The sequence below is a fragment of the Notothenia rossii genome, assembly GCF_949606895.1.
Source record: "Notothenia rossii genome assembly, chromosome: 9".
Taxonomy (NCBI): Eukaryota; Metazoa; Chordata; class Actinopteri; order Perciformes; family Nototheniidae; genus Notothenia; species Notothenia rossii.
In genome coordinates this window covers 57,513,845-57,540,279 of record NC_136907.1, presented here as the reverse complement: position 1 = coordinate 57,540,279, position 26,435 = coordinate 57,513,845, and the positions used below count along the sequence as shown (strand labels likewise).

Sequence of the window (26,435 nt, the reverse complement as noted above, 5' to 3'; positions counted from 1 at the left end):
ATGTAAAGCCCACACAAAAAAAGCATTTTGCCCCATTTCAGTGGTAATGCTTTAAGTAGCAAAAATGTTCACCTTTCTTAATCCCGAAGAGAAATTCAGTTCTTGACTCTGGTGTTATTTTACAATTACACACATAGAATACACACATAGATACTAATGGAGAGGTGGCAGAGTTAAATGGCCGCCAGTGTTCCAGGACCCGGGGGCTGCTTACTCTGTGCCCTGAAAATAGCGGTGTACTTGAACCAACGACCCTTCAGTTCCCAAGCCACATCCCAACACACTGAGCTACTGTCACCAATAGTGGTTTTACCATTGTAGTAGTGCTACTATGACTTTTCTTGCTTGTATTGGCAACAACAAAAAAGTCAAATGATGACATGCTTTGGCAGAAAACCTATTCAAACACTGTTTGTTACCATCAAAATGTTCAATGCAGATGTTTGTAAGAAATGTATGTTTCTGGCTGAATACATAGCTCATAAATATGTACTTTCATTTAAAAAAAACTGAAGGTTTCCCTTAACAGATGGTTACCTTAGTGCTTGTCTTATCTTAAAAACAAAGAAAAAGTCTTTAACATGCACCTTTTTGGACAATCAGTAGAACAATGGTCTGCCTTATAAATAAATTGGCTGGTCAAAGGGGCTTCATTTACAGTAGAGAAGCAAAGGTCAAATACAAAAATAAAAACGTTTATACAAAATGGTTTGTAGTTTTATTAATTAGCTACATAAAGATTGTCAAACTACATCACTATGAACATTTGAATGTAATTGAACAACCAGCAAACTACGGCGAAATGCACTAGGCCTACTGTTTTTTGTACATGTTCCTCAATAGTAGCAACAGCATTAAAACTTAAATTAAATCCCAAAATAGCCAAAACCTAAAGTCAAACACTAAGTATCACAGTCCAACCTTCAGAGGGACTGGCATATACACACAACCGCACACACTCGCATGCTTGATGCCATGTGTCATCCTGTATTTGACCAGGCGTTGGAGGACACGGGCTTCACATGTGCCGTGTAATCCTGATGCAGCAAAGAGCTGGTGTAACAGCTGCATCAGCCAGCTTTACACATTGATGAAAGGCTTGTCATGAGGAATCTGCCACACACACACACACACACACACACACACACACACACACACACACACACACACACACACACACACACACACACACACACACACACACACACACACACACACACATACACACACACACACACACAAACAGGCTGTCCGCATGAGGCAGCACCTGCCTGAAGAAATGAAAGTGGAGCCTGTGAGCAGAGTGGACGGATAGGTGTTAAAAAGTGAGAGTATGTAAAAATGAAAGGAGGAGAGAAAACAGAAGGGGGAGGAGGAGGCGAGGCTATGAGAAAAGACAGATACAAGAGGAGTAGGAGGGCTAGGAAAAGAGAAGAGAAAAAAACTATTCTTGCATGTTGCTCGGCAACAATCGCTGGTCACTGAAGGCTGCTAATATGGCTGACCTGGCTTCACATGTCTTCCATTTTGGAGAGTGTTCCTCTTCTCCTCCACCTATCCATCCCTTATCTCTGTTTCTGAATTTAAATGTTTTATAACCACCTACCTTTCTACTTACACCACATGTTTTTTCTTCTCCTTCCCTCCTCACTATCCTCCTCCTCTGAACTTTGTCTCCCCCTTTCCCTTTCTCCTGCCTACTTCACTTGACCTATTTCAGTGTCTCCTCGTCTTTTCAGCGCATATCTGCTGTATTAGGTAACATGCAGTGAAGGGTGACAGGAGGAGGAGGAAGACTGGAAAGGATGCTGTTTGGATTTGAAAATGCAACGCTGCACCTGAGCCCTCATGAACACTTGGTTGCTTATATGGCCTCGTGACACCGCTACATGCTTCACAGTCTTCACACTGTCTCTCTTTTCTCTCCTTCTCAAGATTTTCTTTTTTTGTTACTCTCTGGCTAACAGCATTATCATGTGATGGCACGTGCCTTTCATCCTGTCTCTCATATCTACCTCCCTGTCTACTTACCGCCCTTTGACTTCCCTCCCTTTCCGTCATTGCTCTTCTTCTAATCACATCACACACAATGTCATCACTCTCATCGTCACCTTTACTCATCCTAATCTGTCTCAATTCCTCCTATTCTCAACAGAATAATCCCCCAAATCCCTCTGTTACACTCTTTACTTTTTACTTGAAGAGATAAAGTGGTCAACCTGAGTTAACATGTTCCTTGCTAGCTGGAATATTGGCCATTAGTTTGTTTGGACAACAGCTTGTCTCGTTTAATAAAAGATTTTTAAAGATTGTTTTAGATTCCCGGGTGCATGATGAAGAGTACATTGGGCTGATCAATGAGCTGCATTGTTCCCCATATAATGTTTTCACCACAAAACACTTTTTGTATAGCGTGTTACTGCTGCATATCCATATCCATATCCAGTCAATTTAGAAATGTACCAACGTTATGTGCTGATTCTTGACTGCACAGTGTAACCTTTTTGTAAATGTATCTATATCCCCGAGAATCTTTGAAATTCACCATTTTGGATTTTGGAGAGACTTTGACTCAATTGAAAGCCAAAAATAGCAAATTTACAAGGGAAAGTACTGCAGTCTAATATTTTCTTTAGAATAACTACAAAATTAAAAGTATTATAGTACAGAAACTAAGATTAAAAAATGAGTTAAACATTGCTAAGTTAGCAATGTCATTGTGTGCATCTTAGCTTGTTAGCATTAGCATGTAGCCCCTCTAAAGCCTCACATAGCTGCTAGCATGGTGGTAGACTTTTGTTTATATATGTGATTTCAGTTTTTCCCCTCCCCCAGTATATTTCACAATTTTAGTAGTCAATGCATTAGTCCACAAATATGACAAATTCCTCTACATAGACGATGAATTAAGTTCTTATCGTGAATGAATTCTCTCTTTGATTTGTGGGGAAATCCCTATGCATGAAACAGACACATACATTCAAGCTTGAAATTGATTACAGACCCAGATCAGATAGCGTAGCGGCCTGTGGCCCAATTTGCCAATAGAACAAAACAAGAGAATTTCTGGTTTTGACTGTGAATGCAGGGCAGGCAGCCAAATATAGGTCAGCACAACAGACCGTGTCCAAGCCCCCATCACACAACTGATCACCACAAAGCTGCTTTCCCCAATAACAGCCATCAGAACTAGGTTATAGAGGCCCACAGCCCAGCTAGAGACAAGACTTCGAAAATGGATTAGGCCTAAAGGCTTTATTTCACTGAAATATAATCTTGGATTTTTTTAGGTCTATATTTCAGCGCTGTAATGCAGGGGTATTTAGCCCTGCATTTCAAAGCAGTAATCTCAGATATTGCTGTTACATTGTAAATGCAGCTCACCATGCTATGATTGACAAGGCTGACATGGGGAGTACTGAGCTTAATATTTTGACCCTTTAACCTCATCAGTCAGGTCTGAGACTGATGGGTTTTGGTGAAGATATATAATTCAGATCAGCAACAAATCAGCTTCATGTCCATGTAGAAGTGTAATTTCTGTGGTACGGATCGTTGTGTGTGTTGTTTACTTACATGTACAACTGTGTTCTTGTTTATGTATACAAAGCACTGGAGCAAACCTGTGTGTATATTATTTCTGTGTGTAACCCTTCTGGGGTGTGAGTGTTTGTTATGGGTTTGACAGGCAGTCCCATGTCGCCTCATTAAAACTTGTTTTGTTTGGGCTTCACCAGTCAACTGTCCCTTTGTCTGGACCCTGTGCCCACGACTCAGATTTCCAATTAACAAGAGTTTAACAGTTACATTAACAATGCCATTAGCGCTGTATGTGTCTCATTGTGTATTTATTGGGTGAAGGTATGTCTTTTTTGTTTGTTTTACCCTTAGTACTGTGAGGCGGAATTTCCTTCAGACTTGTTTTCTCAAACAGCACTAAATTAAAAGCGTTGTGTCTGGGATTTGCTTTCCAAATGCATACTGAATTAAGATGCCTTGCATGTTTGTATCAATCCACTGTGAGATTGATACAAGCATTGGGCCTGCCTAAAGTCCTAGTAAATTGTGGTGGTGAATCACCAACTCAATGAGAATTACCAATGGACTCTGCAGCTTCTCTTGGATCCATGAAACCTGTTTTGTATTCTCTAGTTTTGGTTCACTGTTACCCATCTCATTAGCCCTTTTGCCCGGTACTAAATTGCAGAGAGACACAAGGCTATTGTAGCTGTTGAGATGGATGTGTTATTTGCTAACAACTTAGCCATATAGATATTACTGTATGTCATTGTTGCGTTTTTTCTGTTACATCCCTGTGGCAAAAAAAGGCTATATTTAAGTGCATGTCTATGATTTAGGGATACGCTCTGCACAGCTCTCAACATGGAGATGTAAAGTGAAATCACTTGTATGTCCGTAACATATACACAGCCTTTAAATTAATTACTTTTCAATTACTCATGTACTCACAGACATATGCATACTTCTGTGATATAGCGTGCATCCCTTCGATTGGCAAAAATAGAAATCCATTATTTAAAAAAAAGTATTATCAAAGGTATTAAAACACAAAGCCTTTTATACTACAAGGAAAACACTTGCCACATCACTTCAGAGAGCTGCTGCTGTGATGTTATTTTACTGCCTGGATGCCTGGCTCACTGAATATGGATCACAATTCAATGGAGCCTGAGTGATTGTGTTCTCATTTTCAAAAAGCTGTATCTATTTTGAGCTTAAATGCTAATGATGCTCAATGATGTTGGTGTTGGTGTGTTAGAGAAAAGTAATGCTGATTATATAATCACAATACCTTTAAGTTCCAAGGACAACTAGTAACTTCGGTACCAGCCCACTGGGTGTTTCACTTTGATTTCTGTTTTTCCCCCGGCACGTTCAGGCTTCATATGGCTAATTACCCAGAAGGCTGCTGGAGATATAGTGGAAGACTCTGAAGAAAACAAGACTCATAAGTCTTGTTCATAAGTTGAAAGGCTAGTAACAAGAAGAAAGACAGTAGGAGGACATTCCCTGAAATCAAGGTAGCATGATGGTCAGGCCATTAATATGTGTACCAATGCCATTGCGACTATTTGGACAATTTCAGTACAAAATAAGCCGACTTCACTAAAGGGAACTTTTGTGCGAATTACATATAAACCTTTCCAAAAGGGGAACTGAGGCTATTATCTGTGATCCGCCAGACTCCTTTGACAAAAACCCTATTTTGCTTTGCATAACATGTAAGTCGTTGGTCTTCCATTTACTTGGGTTATCGTGTGACTGGTGAATCTGAACCAACCCTTCAAATGCCAAAGTGATATGTTGAGTTAAAAATACATTATTGTTGTATCATCTTAGTTTCAACCAATGTTCGTTGGACACTAAATGAGACATACATTTGTGACATACTTTGCCACCCCACTGACCCCAATGTGCTTGCACCATGACAACGAACAACAATAGTCATTTTCTTTCGACTTAGTCCAATGACCATTGCAAATGTTCATTTTACTATTGAAGTTTTGAGCATTGATTATCTTATTTTATTTGATCTTGTAGGCAAATCAAACACATTGCCGTAAACTACCATGAGTCTGTCATATTGGACGAGAGCACCTTTCATTGCTGGACCGTCAACGTTATTCTCCTTCTGAATTCAGAAAACGACTAACACTGCTCCTAGCAATCGCTACTGTGATCAGATAATCAGGCTTGAAATAGAAAATAAGTAGAGGTTTCTGAAAGTTAAAAAAATAACATTGTGGCCTGTGGGGCATCAAAAGATTTGCAGCATCTGAAGGGTAAGCAGGGCTTTTGCCTTTTACTTTAGTTGAGTTAGGTAAAGTGGGTAAACACACTGTTTCTTCATCTTATGATTTAAATAAACTCTTTCAATCAATTTGCAGTATGCATTTGAGTGTAAACTCCAATGTAGATAATGATTACTGATTACAAATGGTTTGCAAAGGCAAGAAGCAGGATTAGTGGTGATTCGGAGGGATTTGGTGGACCTATTCAAAAGCCAGACACATATAGACACTGGCATCATTACCAAAATGACAGTGTTAGAGGGCCATAATCCAGACACAGATATATGGAAGAAGTACATTTCAGTTTATTTCTAGTGTCCGTCTTTCAAGTGAGTAGAAAAATTGTCACACCAAATATAAAATAATCAAACAGAAGTACAAGTGTACTCTGCGGAATGCTGAGACAACACCACCACTTGGAGAGCTCACAGGAACAAAGTACTAAAGTAGACAAATGTAGAAACTGATCAGCTGTGATTTCAGTGGCTTTCAATTGACTTTTCTGGAGCTACCCAATGACACAAACTCAGTCGAAAGATCTAGTCAGCGTATCGTAAGTATTTTTATAGAGCTCTGCTTTTAAGCTTTTTTCAAACATGTCCTTAGATCATTTTAACACAACATGGAATAGAACAGATACAGACTGTACGATAAAATATTTAATACCAAGCTAACAAGATTTACTGTCCTACTTAAATGAAGTCCAAAAAAAGGCCTGCTCTGACTGTCTCTACCTATACAGCACAGAGGTAGAAAGCGTATCACAATGCCGTGATAACTTTTCTCTATTTCCAAATGAAGCCACTTGATTGAAACCAGTGAAATCTTTTTCTGAGGTATATTTTACACATGGCATTTTTCACATTTCCCAAACCCCTTTCATTTTATAGACATCTGTGGGCTTTAGTTACACTACCTAAAACGACACATATACCATAAAGAAACAGCAGCTTGTAGCAGCGATAACACTGAGACTGCACAATGTTGACTCCTTTAGGTATGATAATTGATCTCTGTCTCAAGCCTTCAAAAGACAGAAGCTTCTACTGTAAGCACATCAGACTTCCCTGCACAGAAACAACATTAAACTAAAATATGCTAGCACTTCATTTGGTTTATGAGCTGAAAGGGGGGCTTCCTTCTTGGGATATTAGACATTTACACAAATTACTTTTGCAATTCATGTAGTTTTGGCACAAAAACAATGTCTAATGAAGCTCAGCGCAAGTTCAGGCAGGAAGACCTATCACTTCGTATTGCGCGTCATGGCAATACTCGCTCCCTTCACTAAAGGATAGGGAGCGCCACTCCCCACTCCTCAGCTAACCTATCACTTCCCTCCATTCACAAGCCTAATCATCGCACCTGTTAATCCCTCTATATATGCTCTCCCCTTTCCATCAGCTGTCTTCCAGGTGTCAACGCGCAAGCAGCAGCAGGGCTTCGTCCCAGCTCCGGGTATTAATTCATCAGCTCCGCAGTCTTGCGGATTAAGCTACAGGGGGCGTTCCCCAGTTGGCTAGCGGTTCTAGCCGGCCACCCCGCAAACCCGGATGCGGAAGAAAAAGACAAGGATACTGAGCTCCACGGAAGTTCCTCCGGCTTAATGGAAATGGGCTACTTCAGGCAAACAATTGACACACGCCTTCAGTCTCTCGAGAGGGCATCACTGGCATCAGGGCCGCTCAAATGCGGCGCTTCCGGCCTTCACGCGGAACGGGCCCTCATCGCTTGCGAAGCTTCACCCACTTCCGGCTTCAACCACAACCCCTCTTGCAGGCAGGCAGGGCTCAAGCTACATCTCATCGAAGCTACTTCTCCTCCCGGCTCAGTAGCAGTACTGGTCTCTAAGTGCGTCTTAGGTGGCAAGCAAGTAGTGATGGCGAGATGAAGCCTTATGAAGCTTTGAAGCTTTCCAGCAATTGGTTCGCAAAGGGTTCATGTCATGAGGCTTCATCATGGGCTTCATTTGAACATAAACCCCTGTTGGTCAAAGCGTGTAAAACAGGCATATTGGAAATCTCAACAGTTGCGCTCTATCTCATACCGAGTTCCCAATGAGTAAAGCCTTAGAATAACTCTAAACAACGGACATAAAATCCTATTTTCATGTTAACAATATTGTTTTCATTCCAGTTGAACGAGTGTGATTGAAAAGCCTATAGGAGGCTGGTAAACATTGCAAAGAGGGATTCGTATTCCTTAATATTATTCATAAACTTAACCACGTTGTAGCCTGAGAAGGCTAAACCATATCAGGAATACATTTATTAACTGCATTATCTCATTTAGCTGTAGCTTCTATAAGCAAACCCTGCGGTCGTGGGTCGGCTGCTTTCCAGCGAGCCACAGCCCACACGCTGAATCTACCCAAAAAACACTGGATATATCTTATCTGCATTTATTCATTTATTTATTCATGTTTTATTCCTACATTTATTTATGCTTGTATCTATTTATACTTATGACATTTTCCGACCTCTATATAAGTGAGGGTCTGAGCTCTTTTAATTCCATCGTGTCACCAGCGGACCCGGGTACAGGAGGGGTAATATGGTTTTGTTATACATCCATGGGCATTATGAGCGTTGTGGCTCAACGGTTCAAATGAATCGCTTCCCGAAGCAGTCACGTGGTATCGACAGGCAGCGAGGTTCGCTTGTCATCGATGACGTCACTGGCCCAAAATGATACAAGCCTCGATACATGCTTCACAAAAAGATCGGGGATTACTCGACACACGCTCCGAAGCCTCGGCGCAGTACGTAACATCACTACTAGCAGGTTCAGCGCACAGCAGGCTCCCCTCCTTTCCCTGCGCCTCACCGCTAAAACAGGTAAGAAAAGAGAAGAAAGAAAAGAGAGAAAGGAAAGAAGGAGAAAAGAAGAAGAAAGAGAAAAGCAAAAGAAGAGAAGAACGAAGAAGAGAGAAAGAGAAGAAGAAAAAGGAGAAAGGAAAAAAGAGAGAATATCGTTGCTTTAGTTTAGGGTTAAGGTGAGTTCCAGGCAGTGTCGGGTGTAACGCGTTACAGCATGGAGTTATGCAGTTCGGGTAACTACTACCCGTCACAATGCTCAGTAAGTACCGCAGTTTCAAGCTTCACACAGCCACGGATGCTGCCCATCCGTGGATTTTGGGGGTTTCTTTCAGGGAGAAAGAGATGTTCATGTAAGATGATAGGAGACAGTCTAATCACCCAACCAGCACATCAGCATCTACGTCTCACCGTGGCGTAATTAAACTGCTAATTAAGCTAGTCCCATACCAGGGCTCGATAGTAACGGTTGCCATTGGCAACCATTTGGAAACGTCAACCACTTCTTGGACTTTGGTTGCCATCAGTGGCAACCAGTTTTTAACATAAGAAATAAGGACAGCAAACGTGCACCCCAAAATAGATAAATGTTCATATTCGTTTTTAAGAGTGATATTTAATGTTGTGACCAGTCGGAACCTGATACTTAAAATGCACGTGCATTGGCGTGATTACAGAGCCAGAAGCGATGCACGTTTACTCGCGTGCGCGGTGCGCCGTGTGTTTGTTTTACAACAAAATGGCGAAGCAAAAATAAGTTGCTTGACTGTGATAAAAGTTCAGCCAACACCTCAACTTCTCCAATGAATGTTCAAAGTGATTCAACTGATGGAGCGTAAGGTAAAACCCGAACGAAAAACAAAGAGGAATGTTTTCTATTCACTTCCGGTAAAAGTTCCTTCAAAATAATAAGAGTCCCGATCTTATTACTACAAAATAAAAGTGCAAAACGAAACTTTACCATAGAAAATGGTTGCATTAAATTATAATCACTCTATAAAAAGGTAACACATTTTAAATATAGTAAGACATATTAAAGGTAATTTACAGCATCAATAATTAATATCAAATGTTTAACTATGAATGGTTTTCATTTATTTAACATTAGAAATGTATTAGTCTGGCCAATCCAAGACTTCATGCTGAAGGGCAATGGGTCTATGGTGGGGGTCAGCACAAAGGTCAAGAAAACCCACATTTGAAAGGGAGACAACGGATGATCAAGAAACTGGTGACTTGCTCAATTCATTTGTGAGGGATCTATGAAGACAGGACAACAGCAGCACTACTGGTATTTCGTATACCAGCAATCGAGGGTGGACAAGTTTACTACCACTTAGGTTCAAATAAGTGCGTTAATTACTTATTGTAAAGCATTCGAACATTCTCGTGTCACATGTTCATTATTAAGTGGATGTATAACTGTATAGCATCTTAATTATTTAAAATGTAAGGTATCAAAAAGGGCAACCGTATTTTCAGTTGGCAACCAAAAGCGGATGCCTGGTTGCCAGCCTGGCAACCACTTTTAAAAGTTAGCGCTGAGCCCTGCCTATATCATGGGTCATGTCTCAGCATTTAACTAAGCAAATATTATTTCATGCTGCTCATATTGCACTCATATATTTGGTTCATGCTCACATGGCTTATGTTAAGCAGGGTATGATATTCATGCATCATTGTACTCAAGCTAACAGCCGCATTACATTGTCTACATCTCCCTCTTCGCCGGGCATTGGCTCGTGCCGGCTATCCAAGATCTCTCCAGTTTACCTCTGGTAAACATGCATATAACTGGTGGTGGTGTCTTAAGAGCATTTCAGGGCTCGTTCAGGATAGGTGCAGCAAACCTGCCGCAATTAAGGTAATTGTTCCTCTTCCCTACAACAACCGCTTCTCATCCTACATTCGTCCGAACGCCAGTGCCGTGCTGGCTATCCAAAGGTCTCTCCAACCTTCAAATTGGTACGTATGCATATAACTGGTGGTGGTTCTTAGCATGTCAGCACGTATATTCGCCCCGCGGCTCATGTTATCCTTGCATGTCTAACCCTGCACGTCCAGGTTGTAACCTTCGGGTCTGTATAAAATGCGTCCCTGCGAAGTCAGGTTGCCCCGTACGTCCGGGATGCCCCGTACGTCCAGGATGCCCCGTTCGTCCGGGATGCCCCGTACGTCCGGGAAGCCCTGTATGTCCAGGACGCCCTGTATGTCCAGGATGCCCCGTACGTCCGGGATGCCCCGTATGTCCGGGAAGCCCCGTATGTCCGGGATGCCCCGTACGTCCGGGATGCCCCGTACGTCCGGGAAGCCCTGTATGTCCGGGAAGCCCTGTATGTCCAGGACGCCCTGTATGTCCAGGACGCCCTGTATGTCCAGGATGCCCTGTACGTCCAGGAAGCCCTGTACGTCCAGGGAGGATGCCTCAATCCCCACATGTATTAACCTCTCTTTTCATCCATAGATTTCCACTGCATCCCACAAGGTAAGATTTCATCACGTTCAGTACTTCATACCTTCACTTCTTTTGGGGGTTCATCGGAAACGGTTCTTCCCTTCCCGAATGACATCCTACAAAACCTGGGCCTAATCGCCAAACACCATTTCATTCACTTGTTATAAACTGTCATCATTATGTTCATTTATATAATGTGACCCGATAATAAACATGTATTCCATACATCACGTCTCTCCTGAGTGAAATGAAGCTCAGCGCAAGTTCAGGCAGGAAGACCTATCACTTCGTATTGCGCGTCATGGCAATACTCGCTCCCTTCACTAAAGGATAGGGAGCGCCACTCCCCACTCCTCAGCTAACCTATCACTTCCCTCCATTCACAAGCCTAATCATCGCACCTGTTAATCCCTCTATATATGCTCTCCCCTTTCCATCAGCTGTCTTCCAGGTGTCAACGCGCAACCCTCCTCCACCCCTTCGCCTCCTGCTTCCAACTCAGGGCCAAGCTCAACCTTCTCCCTTCCAACCGGACCTAACCACTTATCACCACCACCAGTGTCTAGACCCGGGGGGGTTCATCGGAAACGGTTCTTCCCTTCCCGAATGACATCCTACAAAACCTGGGCCTAATCGCCAAACACCATTTCATTCACTTGTTATAAACTGTCATCATTATGTTCATTTATATAATGTGACCCGATAATAAACATGTATTCCATACATCACGTCTCTCCTGAGTGAAATGTTGATCTCCGATATGCTGTTAGGGCTTCTTGATTGTTTTCTTCCCGTATGATGTCATTAAGAAACCTCTAAAGGAAACTTCTGTTTATTACTCACATTAAGAGGATTATTTTAGTTTGTATCACAAGCATAGGTGAATATAGACAAAGTTGGTAAAATTAAAATACATTTTCTGCAAGAAGAAATGCTATTGAAGCAAAATAAACCAAACTCTTTAAATTTACCCATGTATGCTTTTGCCTCGCCTTATTAATGTTTTTAATAACCTAAAGGCAATAAAGGGGTTAGTTATCACCACTCTGTATATTATAAAATGTATGATATTACATAATAAATTATTCACAAAGTAATTCCCACAATCTTAAAAGGAGTAAGTCAGTTTTGCTGGGTTCTTTTGCTACTCAGTATTACATAATGATTCAACACAAAGTTACGCATACTAACAGGCACAGAGCGTACCGTACAGATATATAAAATACACAGACCATATGTTGCTCTGCCCTTGTGTGTCTGTGCCATTATAGCCAGTGAAGCTTCAAGTTGGCACACTGAGACAGACTGTTGGGTACTGACTCAAATGAAATCAGAAAGCATCTTGTCACAACAGTGCTGGAATTATTTATTTATCTGTGTGCAGGATTAAAAAATGTTATATTAGACCATATCTTTACATTGCCTTTTTGATAATTAATGATGAATTTTGTAATGTTATAATAGACAGCAATGGGTGCCTGCAGCTATCAGCCTGCACAATCAAGGGCTTACCATGTAACCCATTAAAAGTAACCTGTATACTTTACATACATTATATCTGCACTGTTTGTACAAAGACCTACACTTGCATCTGCACACTTACATGTAAATATATTTAACAATCCGAACCCAAATATGTATATATTTTCTATCAACTGTTCAACGTTTTACCTTGCTGTGATATCGGTTACTATACATTTTAGAATTTGTTTTATCCATGTTTGTACTATTCATTTTTTCTCCCTTGTGTGAATCTGTACTGTCCTTTTTTTTCTAAACCTCTCTATAAAGGTCAAATTTCACTTGTTTTGCATCAATCCTGATACAGGGTACTTATTATATGCTATAGTTTGGATTCCTAAATTGTTTAGTCTACTGTCCCATCATTCAAGGGTGGTTTTCACTATAAGTAATGTTTTCTTTTTGGACGGACACTATAATTTAAAATGTTTTACTATGTTCAATCTGAATTGACTTAAAAAAATCTATATTGATTCTGACTTTTCTACATTCAACTCACAGGTTTATCATTGCTTTGAGAAAAAAGATTATTCATTTACCCCTTTTAGAAGGGAAGATATGGTCATTTGTTCTGGGGAGGTCATTTTCGAGCCTGAGACCTAAAAAAACAGGCTCAGGGCTTAACAGGTTAATACATTTGTCCATCACTTCCTCTGCGAAGGACGGTATGTTTTCAGTATGTTTTTTCTGTATGGCTGCAGGATTACAGATATTTCCTGGCCCGATTTTGAATGGAGCCCTTGGTGGAAGCTTGTAGCGAACGACAAATTAAATATTGGTGCAGATCAGAATCACCTTGGGCAAATTATGTTACATTGTCGTTAACATTGAATCTTCTCTGTAGCATCCATGTTTTTTCCACATTATGACTTAAAGCATGGACACACCGAAGTGAGAAGAATCTACTTCCCAACTCATTTCTTAAACGCTGACATAAAGCAGAAATAAAGTCAACGCCCTCTATTTCATTTCCTCCACTTTTCCCTTTATTGCCAGTTAAATCACGCTCACACACCATGCCTTTTCTTATTGTTGTTATACTATGAGGACATTGTTTTGACCCTTGGAAATCTAATTCATGAAGCTTTAAATCTTTACATTTATTGGAAGTTAAGACATCAACCGACTCAAAAATCAACCTATTAAGAGTTTTGACACGAAACTGGACAAAAATGATGATCACACTGGCCTAATCTTGTACTTATGACCTTGTCAAGTAAAATAAATCCTGACGAAATCACTTTCAACCTGATGCCATTTCGATGCAAATTTCCACTGCAGGTTTATCCCCAGGATGTGTGTTGATCCTGGGTCGGAGAGAGCTTCTGCATATTGATGAATGTTGGCGTAATTTTTCAGAAACAGCTTTTTCAAGGTCATTATTTGAGTGTGGGAAACTCGAAAAAGTTGTTTTAAGTCATTAGTGTCAGATCTAATATAAGAAAAGGAGACCTGGATGTTTAAGTTACAATCAACTCTACAAATGATTGGCATGAATGAGAGAAGCATTTGCAGTTAATCTAATTATCACCTTCTAACTGCACTCTGTTCATTTAGCTGATTAACAAATCTCATTACAGAATACTTCAGGAGAATGCACATCATCAAGAGCTGACTGACATTAATGAAATGAGCGTGCATGGACAATCAGAAGTTGGTAATGGATATAGGTACTTCTTGCCCAAAATATTTGGACAATCATGCGGCAACATAGGTTTGAAACATGGAGCCAATGTAGATGCACCTTGAACCTGTTACCTGCATTCTTTCTAAATTCCAACAGGCGGCAAGTGCACTGGATTTAAAAATGAGTCTGATTGTATAGAAGACTATGAGAAAGGGCCCCTACTTCTCACTTGATTTATCACCTCAGTAAATATTTTTTTCCATAAAAAAGCAATAAAGCAATGTATTCTTAGGGGGCATGGCTATAATGTAATTGACTGGACAATACCTCTCACAGAGTGTTTTCAGTTCAAGAAAGTTTATCTTAACATTTTTGGCTGGCTAATACAAATTGTGCATAGAAATGTCCTCAACCCTCTAGTGTCAGACCCACAGCAAAAAAACAAGACTATCAAAATGACAAACTTCCATTACATTAGTCCATAAACCAACGTCCACTTCTTAGTGTATACACAGTCTATGTAGACAATGCACTAGTGTTTTGTTCTTGGGTTGTTTCAAAGACCCCTTTGTAACAATTAAGGCAATCATTATGCTTCAGCAGAATCAGCACACAATAGTATTTTAATGAGACAATAGTGTGCTCCACCTTACTGGGAGGATCTGGAATACCAACTGTGAGCCAATCTTTTTCACCTTACATCAGTTATCGTCCTCCCCTACCAAAAAAGTTGAAAGGATATTGCTGCATTACTGCTCTTTCACAGCTCTTTCTTCACTCAAACGGCGCGGATTAACTCAACCTTCTCAAGCAGATCCTTTGAATGCGCCAATTCCATTGAACCCAACTGATAATTGCGCCCTTTTGATATCATGATGTGTCTAAGCTTATATAGTGCTTGCAGAGTCTGCTAATGCTTGAATCAATCGAGAAGTTTTAGAATATTGTTATAGTTCACGGATCAGTATCAAAGATGACACTGGGCCTGCAGTGCAGTACCACCTGACCCCCCTAGTTCAGGAAATAAGTCATGGAAAAGAGCTTCACTGGGATTGGCCCAAAATGTAGAGGGTAACAGGAGACTCCTGCTGGCTAGTTGATGGGACAACAACAGGGAAGCACTTGGGATAACCTCAGGCCAAGGAGAGAGAAAGAGAGAGACCTTCACACCAGCAACACAACTGACCTCCATATAGTGCAGGTCAATGCTAATGCACTCTTATTGATGAACACACACAAAGACACATGAGAGGGAGGAAGAGATAGAGAGAGGTTTCCAAGTTTCCCACTGTGTTCGATAAAAGGCTGAAATGACATTCAGTTACAGTACACATACACACTTGTATCCAACTTTCACAGGACCAAAGTCAAACCCAAGCAAAAATGTAAGATGAAAGAAAAACCATCTAGCTTTCTTATTTAAATGATGCCACTCCAACGAACAGGAAAATGCGGGCAATTCAGAGCTTAAGATATTACATTTTGTATGTAGTGTAATGGCAGCGAATGGAACAGCACTGCTTTGAAGGTAATGTTTTAACTCCAAAGAAAAATATGTGCAAAATAAGAATAAAGAATGGCATTAAGTTGGCACTGATGTTGATTTTCTTAAGCTAAATGAAAGAAGGCGGAACCTGAGAGTGAGAAAAATCCTCCCAGTGGGCAGTAGATGGAAGTTTTAAGAGGAGGAAAATAAACTGTTCACTCCAGGAGAAGATCCTCATCATTATCACAAAGTACCCTTGTATAACGCTACATCCGTGTCTCCAAACAACAACTGTAGCAGCTAAAAATATGATCAACATCATGAATTATACATCTTTTCCACAGATCCTCTGGGTGAGCTACGTTTCGCGAGCGGCTCCACCGCATGCTATAATTACAGAGGTTACAACGGCGGTGATAAACACAGTGCAAAGGCAAATTAAGACTCGCACTGCCCTCCTCCACCCACAAAGGAATTCAAACGGCTCGATGACAGAAGACTCTGCATCATGACAAAGCTGTTTGTGAACGAGAGGAATGAAAGTTACAGGCAGAGACACTTCAAAGTTAAACGCTTTGTACAAACTGTGGCGTTTTGTCGGGGGAAAAAGCTGCCAGTGTTTTTTTTTTTAGATCTCAACTCCTGAGGGTTTACATGCTCATCAGTGAAGTAAATAAGTGGGGCAGAGATGTATTTGCAGACGGGGGCTCCTTAACCACAGGTTTCTGAGTTTCAAGGATGATATACTCGTGATACATCCCAGCATCACAACTGAGACTGATACGCTCCACCAATAATGCCTGAGAGTGGTGAACATGATTCTGCTTATTCAAACAGTATGCTACATTAAAACAGTCTTTGAATTGGCAGCATTTATTCATAGATAAAACTCTTTGTGGTGCATAACACATTTTTCACAAAAGGAAATAAATCAGTATTTCTGATCTCCATTTTTATTTCCTACACCTTTATCTTTTTTATTAAGGGTTATCAATATCAATGAAATGATTGATTCATGTTGCTTAGAAGCAGGGCCGCCCCTTGCCAACTTGGGGCCCTAAGCGACATTCTGAGATGAGGCCCCCTCCCCAACCGACAGGAGTGAAAAAAAATTGTTTAGAAACAAAGTAGGCTACTTTGCAAATATAATTCCTGTTTATTATTATTATTATTATTATTATTATTATCAACAGTTACTTTTTTATACAGTGAGGTAAATGGTAAATGTGCATGTATGTCGTTCAGTATGCGTTTACTAGGGGTGTAACGGTTCACAAACATTTCGGTTCGGTACGTACCTCGGTTTTTAGGTCACGGTTCGGTTCGGTACGTTTTCGGTACAGCAGAAAAAATTATCACAAAACATAAAATATATATATATTTTTTATTATTATTAAACTGTGAATAATGTTTTCACTCAAATAAATACAAAATATAATAAAATAAACATTAAGGTTCAGCATTTAGATGAACTGAAATAATCTGTATTTGAACGTTACTGTACTAGTACTCACAAAACATAAACTATTAGTTTTGGGTTTTTAATTATTATTAAACTGTGAATATTCACTCAAATAAATACAAAATATAATAAAACAAACATTAAAGTGCAGCATTTTGATGAACTGAAATAATCAGTATTTGGCACTAACAATGTCTCCTGCTGTGGAGAACACCCTCTCGTTAGGGACAGAGGTAGCAGATACAGCCAGGTAGCGCTTTGCTAACATGGCGACATAAGGATATTTGGCGTTTGTAATAGCTTTGGCTCGGTCTGAACTTGTTGCGAGTGGTGGAGGCTTAAATGCTAGTGGGAGTTGGGTTTGCACTTCAGTCTTTTTTCTTTTGGTACCGGTGATATTCACGTTCGGGTGATGCCTTTTCAAATGAGTGTGCAAGTTTGATGTATTGCCAGCCGTGTAACCAATTTTAGTTGAACAATGCCGACAAACAACTTTGGTTCGGTCCACCTGTCTTTGTCCGTCATCCTTGTACGTAACTGTGAAACCAAAAGGTTCCCAAACGGAGACTTCAATGATGCTGGAGGATTTTCAGCATTTTTTTTGCCAAATACTAGCCTCAAAAAGATTAAAATATAATTAATGCAAATAAACTACTACTACTAATAATCATAATCATAATCAATTCAATAACAAAAATACTATATTGTTTTATTATAATATAGTTGTAATATACTGTAGTCAAGACAAAACATGCTTATGACATGCTCAAAAACTGATATTTCTTAAATCTGTATTCAAATGTAGTTCCCTCTGTCAGCAATGTATCGACAACTACACACACATTTCTATCAGTATTTATCTGTGTTGTGGTTGACATGATGATGACTGTTAGGAGTTAAGGGGGAGGCTGAGCATCACCATGAAATGTGCAAATTGACATACAAATGAATAAAAGGGGAAAAAATGCTCCATGTTTTTTAGGCTGTAAACTTTAACTGTTATGTAAGCCAACTAGAAAGAGAGTTTATCACTCTTCCTCCTGTACATTAGCAGGTAAAAGGCATAACAGACTTGAATGAACGGTAAATAAAGAATGCTGGAAATCACTGCATCTCCATTATCCTCTATGCTATGAAGAGACTGCCTTCTTCATGTCGTGAATTGCAGCTGATGTTTTAATATGGCAATTGGCAATTTGATTTATATAACATTCGCAAATAGTACATTTGACTCATACAATAACCCACCTTCGAGTGATGCTCTAGTTTCTTCATGTTTTGTTTTTTGCGCCGGACTGAAACTGTCTTTTCACCGACATCTCTTCACCTGCACTAGTGGCCGTATCAAAGCCGTGATTGGTCAGATGTCGATTCATTGCAACGGTGTCGGGTTACAGACGTGCTCCCCTTGTCACCTCTCACTCTCGCGGGGGGTGCGCGGAGAACTGAGCGGAGAACTGAGCGGAGAACTGCGCACAGCAGCTGAGGCCCTCTGCGGGCCCCCTGCGCAAGGCGGGGCCCCATGCAGCCTGCGTGATTGGCCTGTAGGGAGGGGCGGCCCTCCTTAGAAGCAGGAATTGTCTCTTGCTACTTACGCATCCTGAACTCTGCAACAACAGTCAGAATAGAGTCCTATCTTTCATTACAAATGGCAGAATATTGCTGCTACTAATGACCTTCTGTTCTAATGTTTTAAAAAAGGTTTACTCAGAATCTGACTTTTTGTGTTGTTCAGCTCCAATAAGCCCATCACTACCCTATTATCTATAGTCAGTGTCTCAAAGTGTGACTGTACTTCAGCTCAGAGTAGCTACAGTACATGCTTACATGCTAAAGGCCCAGATACACCGGCCCGAAATCGGCAGTAAATGGGAGTCGGGCCGAACATGAGCGTGGGCACGCCCTATTCGGAGTGGTGTGCGCCGCACCGTCGGGTCTTTTCTGCCGACCTGACGCCTTTTCTTGCCGATTCGATGTTGAATCGGCATGGGCGCGGGAAGGGGGGTGCTGAGGGCGCTGCAGCACCCCCTAGCGGCAGGCAGGGGGTGCGGAGCTCCCCTGTCTGAATTATTATTTGACGGTTATTGCTGCTCCCGCTGTGCATAATCTGTGTAATATGTAGCCAATAAATTCCACATTGTTGGTAAAATAATATTTTGGCCTGCCACGAATGTTTTTTCTGTAGCCCCGGACAATTCTACCTCAATAATATAATACATTAACCGTGCTTTACGTGAACCTCATCAAGACACTAGAAAGGACGGCAGGACTTTAATGTCCCGTGTTCAGTGAATGCAACAGAGGCAAGACACCAGACAAATCAGAGAGTTGCATGGAAATAAAAGTGTGCTTGTGTCATTCAAGCTCGCGGCTCTGTGTGTGTGCGGAAATAGCGCATTTAGTGTGTGTGAGAGAGGGGGAGAGAGAGAGGGACCGGTGCCAGCAGCAGGGACCTTGTTGTTAGCATCTGGTTAGCTAGCTGCACTAACGGACATACGGAGCTGTTTGTTCCACAACAAGCTGGAGGAGAGCTCTCCTCTCAGACTGAGAGGCTCAGGTGAGCTAAAGGACTCTCTGAGTGTTTAGATAGTTAACTTTAGTCTAAGTTATCTCAGTGGGTCTCAAACGGTTTGTTCAAAAATTATTCAAAAGATTATTTCCACGGCACACCTTCATATGATCATTATAGTTAAAAAAATTATAATAGAATAAAGGAAAAACAGTTATGAAATACTACATGGCAGTAAAACAAGAATACAGTTTGAAAGGGGAGTGATTTGTAAAATATCCATAAAGAAAAAGAACATCTGCTTACAGATGTGTTTCATCTGGGTGTTGAGAGATGTATCCATAGATCTCTTAATGTTGCTCTCAAAGTGCACCAGATTGATGCTTTTAACTTCAATATTTAAAAAAAATCTTCCCGGGGGAGCATCCCCCCGTAACCCCCTAGAGGAGGTGAGGTCCGCTCCCCACTCGTAAAAAATAGCACTTTACCCCTGCCTATATGCCGTGAGCTGATTATCGAGCCTTCATTGTAACAGTCGCGGGTTTTGTGTGTTTGCGTGTGGGGAGTTTTTTTGTGCGTGCTCAGTCCAGCACCTCAGCACCCCCACTCAAAATACCTTCCCGCGCCTCTGTGAATCGGCGTCGGGAACACCACCGGAAGTCGGACAAAGGGATAACACTGATTGGCTGTTCAGCTAGCGAATCAGTGCATGAGAAGCGTTAACGGAAGTGAGGGAGGTAAACAAATGATTTAAAATGGACTATGGAACACACACGGACGGCTATTTCACCTCATCGGTTTATAGAGCTCCTGTTCGTTCATGTTTTCAATGGACGAGAGTGAAAATGGAAAGAAAAACGCTATTTGTTGTTTGTTAATATCACGGAGTCTGTTCTTCTTCTCTGTCTTTCGGTTGTTCCGGTTGTTGCCTCTTTTGAATGATGAATACACACTACCGCCGCCTGCTGGTAAGGAGAGTTATTGCCACTCACGCATGCGCAGTTCATACGTGCTCGGCTCGGATTTGCGGTGTGTTCCAGTGCGTGAAGTCGGCAAATACGCAGGAGAGTCCGGCAACGCAACAGTCGGTGTCGGCGTCGGCGACTTCTCAGGTGACTGGCCGGTGTATCTGGGCCTTTACAATGATAATGGTGCCATGTTGATGTTAAGCAAGCAATGCTTTTTATGTTAGCATGGTGACATTTTATTTGTAATTATCACCAAACAGTTCAGTCAAAAGTTCAGCTGAGGCTAACGGCAATATTTTGCTAATAGTTAGTGATAAACTAAAATTATCTTGGTTTTAATAAATGCTATTGTTTTATGATCTTGACTTTTTGGCAAATAAGTAGTTGGGGATATTGCCAAATGATTATAAACACAATAGATCTCATTAGATTTGAGAACAACTTAATCTGGCTTTTAATTTGGTGTCATTTTAGTTGTACCCATGTTCATGTGTATTGTTTTATGGTTCTGTGATATAACTCTTTCTATTTTACAACTTGTTTTTTATTATGTTCAGTTATCTTTATTTTCTATCTCTAAAGCATTTTGGGCTGCATCTTGCATGAAAGGTGCTATATAAATAAAGTTGATTATCATCTCCAGCGACTCCACCAGCATGGACTACAGTACATATTGTGGATTTTAAAAGAAAATCCATCAAAATGCCTTTTCTTGTGCAGTTGTCAATCGACCATAGAGCCTTCGGTACAAAGCTATCCCATTATATTCTCAGCGCTGCTAGCATCACCACCACCCCAGAGCAGTACTAGCTCACTGGCTATCTACTGTAGAGACATGCATAAAACATCAGCCACTTTGAAGGGCTTTTCTCAGAAGAAATGACATCACTGGAAAAATAGGTACAACTGCCCTCGGCTTTAGCCACAATTAGCAGCATCAAACTGACCGTGGTTTTGGACTGCATGTCAGGACACGAAGAGAATAAATTAAAGTGTCGAGAAGCAAAGAGCGGTCCAAAAGCACTTGAAATAGTCCTTTTTAAGTCTTAGTATAACAAATAAAAAAGATTGGTTTATTGTTGCTGTTAAAGTGGTAGGCCAGGATATTCCCTTATCCTAATCTTATTATATACAGTAAGTCTTCCAGAAATTATGCAATGTTCTGTTGTTTTTTGGAATGATTATGGATTCATGCGTCGATGCATAATAACAGTCGACCTATTCATCTCAAATAGCAGTGTTTCTGGTGAGAACTGAAATACGGTTTCCAGCCTCTTTGAGTTTACCTCATGGCCAAAGCTTCCTTTAAACATAACATGACATAACTGGAATCATTCCTCTTTTTGGCTTGTTTTCATCAATATCTTCAGCAGAACAGGACATGCTGTTGTGTTCCTAGCAGCACTAATACCTTTTTTTTTTTTTTAGCTATTTGTATAAAACAGAGCCTTAAGTTGTGTTTTTTTATCATTGCAAAGCAACAACACAAAGCCACAACTAGAGCTAAACCCCGAAGCATGTATTTGGCTCGGAGAGTAAAAAGAACAACAACCATGGTATGAGACTTATTTAGTAGGGAGACCAGGGACAGTTGTAACGCCTTCAATATCTCCAATCACAAACAAGCTAGAGCAGGGGTCGGCAACCCCTGGCACGCGGCACCGTAACCAGTGGCACACTAGGAATAAGTGGAATAAGTGTGCAAAAATATTTAAATTATATTTTCGGATCCTGAACGAGACCGCCGCCAGAGCGCGTCTCCCCGTTACCTGCAGAAGGAAGCCATGAACGCAACGTAGCCCGCTCTCTTTAACTCCAGGTGACTTTCTGCCGCTTTCCTCCGTGGTGCAGTGCTGATCGTTTCACCACGGAGGAAAGCACTAAGCTAATTGCAGTACCCATAAGGAGCTGTACAAATGCCGCAGTTTTTGTGTGGCTGTGTCTTTAGTTGAAAGCCCAGTGGCGATCTGCTCATCTCTCATCGAAATGATATGCTACAAAGGGGCGGACTGGCCTTCTGTGTGTTGAACTTTCCTGTCGGCTCCCAGACCGTAGTCGAGGAGGGCAAAAGAAACAAGCTTTAGGTTCAATAACCCACTTAAGCTTAAATGACTGGAGAGAGGCGAGCTCTTCTTGGGAGGCCGTTGCATTTATTTAGCTGTTCTTCTGTTTCACAAAATACATCACAGACCTCTGTTTTTCTGCTTCCTCGTTTCACTTCCAGAAACATACACACATTCCCTCACTGTCGCTCTACCATCCACAAAAACACACATGCACAAGCCACACCCCTCTCTCTCTCTTAAAAGGGACAGCGATCTCATCTAACTCTGACTCCTAATATCATAACATGTGTGTTCTGGAGAATCACAGAACGGACGATCGTCCTTATTATTATGCCGTTTAAACAAATCATTTAAATGTGTTTGTTAAATTCGGCATCATGTAAGTTGCGCTGACAGGCCCACACACTACTTCCCCGCAGCGAGGCTCCCCCGCCCTCCTGCTGATAGTTGACGAGCGTCAAGCTCCTCAACCCCCCCCCCCCCCGTTGATGATTCTCGATCGTTGGCACAATGGTAACAATTTTTTTTTTAAATGGCACTTCATATCAAAAAGGTTGCCGACCCCTGAGCTAGAGTGATGAAACTCACTCTGCACATGCTCAGTTAGATGGAAAGATTGCTGTGAAAAAAGGGAGCCACGTCTGTTGCGAAAGATATCAGCAAAAGTGTGTTTCTGAGGTAAAACATTAACACAAATTACAGTATATGATGTATTTTTTGGATACTGTCTTGAGGTCAAATGTCTAGCAATCAGGCAGGTTCACAGGGGGTGAAAACATGACTGGTGGTCCTGGGACGGTTGTAACACGGACCACCTGGGACGGTTGTAACATGGCACATTTACAATCATGGCTCATTTGCTCGAATGATCAATATTGTTGATTAGTGTGCATTGTCCCTGTAAAAATAAACAGAATAAAATACTGTATATGTAAAGTGTGTGTGTGTGTTTACAGTATGCCAAATATCAGAAAGAGGAAGACAGACAGGGGGGTGCCACTTGCTCTGCTGCAGAGGGCCTCAAATGAAGTTCAGGAGGGCAAATCAGTCAGGGTAGTGGCAAAGTCCCAAGATATATGCCATGTCTCCCTGTACCTGTTCCATAAGAAGAGGCTGAGGTTGGAGAGTCAGGGATCACCCCAAAGAGTAGGCTACTGGACACCCAAGAAGGTGTTCTCAACAGAGCAAGAGATGCTTTTGAGAGACTACCTGATGGAGGCAGCTGATGTATACTATGGTCTCAGCTCAAAGGAGGTAGGTCTACATAATTAAGGTAGAATAGGCTATCTAAACAGATGGAAATGACTTTTACACCTGCCACAACTGTGAATCAGATTAATTCCATCTGGTGTTCTGTTTTAAGTTCTGTTCATTGTTCATTGTTTGTTGGAGGATGTGTGAAACCCCACAAAAATCTTGTTGCCTTAGAATTTGACAGATTTCCCTCTTTTTTGTCATGTAGTGTGAAAAAAGGTAACCATTATTAACATCTTACAACCGTCCCTGGCATGTGAGTTTTAAATACATTTTCCAACCTGTACTTATTTCATAGAAACATTTTAAATACATTGTTTCAGTAGTTGACACATTGAGAATGTATAATATAGCAAAATGGCTATCCTAGTGTAAATAGTTTTTTACTTATTGGGGAAAACCCAAAAAGTGTTACAACTGTCCCTGGTCTCCCTATAAAAAGGAACTTGTAAATGCTCACAAATGCCTATTTCTTGGCTGTCCGATGCCATTGCAGTGACATATGTTAACTCTGAAAATTGGGCGCAATTCCTCTTAAGCGAATGAAAACATTATACTAACTGTGCCCTGAAGTGTATGTGATGTGGCCGCTTTCTCCATCCTTGTCTTTCTCGCAGTGCTATAAATAGTGGAGAGTGCTGCTGTCTCTCATATTTCATGTGTCACTGGCTCTCTCAGTCACTGGTGAAGAATGTTCACTGCATACATAAAGCCTCTTCTTGCCTCCTTGAGCACTTGTCTCAACTTCCTCACTCTCCTTACTGCTTTTAATACTCCTCTCCGTACTTTAAGAGGCCACCTGTTTTAAGTGAAAGGGGACTAGACCTCTATGTGTGGGATAATTTGAAAAGAAAAGGAGTTATGCATGTTCAGCCACATCAATTATTCTCAGAATAGTACAGCAAAAATAATAATAACATTGACCTATATACAGGGGGGTAGATTACATAATAAACACAAATGCTTAAACCCTAACTGAACATGTTTTCAAATGTTTGCAGCATCAAATGGTAAATCTTAATGCGTGCACTTTCAGACTTTTAAAATTAGTTTTTTTAAGGAATGGCTTAGGAGAGGGGGCGTTATGAAGGTGGAATATGAGAAGAACAAGAGTTATTTGGAGAAACAGGAGTCAATGGAGAAATGTGAAAAGTCTAGGACTGCAGAAAACTGTTGAGGTCTAACTCATGCCTGCTTATATCAGTAACAAAACACACAGTTGGGCCCACAAAATGCAGATTTTTAGCCACACTGGTGGCAAAGCTCTATATATTTTAATGTGAGTAACACATTTGGTGCACTACTTTTTCCAAAAGGAAATATCTGAACAACGATTTGGATTGCAATCAAACTTTGTACAGAGAATCATGGTGCCCAGAGGATGAATCCTGTAGACTTTGGTGAACAGACTTTCTTCCTGTTGACATTTGTCATTTAAGTGAAATGTCTTGACACATTATGGATGGATTACCATGTACTTTCAGGTGTACTTTGTGTTCAGTACTAATTAGCAAATGTTAACATTTTAAAATGCTTAACTAACATGGTAATCCTTACATATTAACATGTCATTGTTCCCTCACTGAGTTTTAAAAGCACTGCTGTGCAGACCTAAGACAAGCACATACATGAATGCGTGTAAATGAAACATAACTCTATGTATAAGTCATGAGTTGTTAGGCAATCAACTGTAATACATATTAATGTAAGAGGCACAAAGTGGCAAAAATATCATTGTAAGTTGCACAAAGAGCAGAGAGTAGGAGTCACATAATATCCATGCCTATAACGAACTGCAGATGTAGTGTTGCTACCCGACCAGAAATAATGTTCGGATTTGGCCTATAGTACATGATGAATAATGTAACAATACATATATTCTTTTTTAGGCAACATATATTGTAAAATGTAGTGGTGCATCCATAATTAGTTCTTGCCTATACTAGACCACTTATTTAGTTGGAATGCTGACACAGCATTCCAACTATCTGTTATGCTATGCACGAAATACTTCCGCCGGGATATTTTGCGCTGCTTCTTCGCCCACATTGAACATCGCAAAAACTCTGTTCCAACATCAAACCGTTCAGCTCGATCGGGAATCAATGGCTATTACTTTTATCATTCATAACTTTCATAATTCCAGAGATACATCCCATAATACATCCCATTTTTAACATGGAAGTCAATGGAGAACTCTTCAGATTCCAACAATCTTCATGCAACTTCAACTGCTAACTGCTCCTTCTTCAACTGCTAACTGCTCCTTCATACTTTCACTCAGAAACCTCATTCCAACTTTAAAATGTCACACATCTTTCTGACATTATTCGTGTAATACAACTTTTAAATCTGATTCTCACTTTTACAGATATTAAACATTGTTCAGACCTTGGTAAAGAGGCCTTCTTCAGATTTTATAGTGCATGATGTCACAGCTAGAGTGGAGGACAGATTT

The 26,435-nt window shown here is 40.8% G+C and overlaps 1 protein-coding gene across 1 annotated transcript in view; it reads right to left on the bottom strand.

Moving 5' to 3' along the window:
- Positions 1-26,435, bottom strand: part of LOC307019916 (catenin delta-2-like) — a 195,494-nt gene that overhangs the window by 154,066 nt on the left and 14,993 nt on the right. The gene's annotated exons all lie outside the window — the stretch shown is intronic.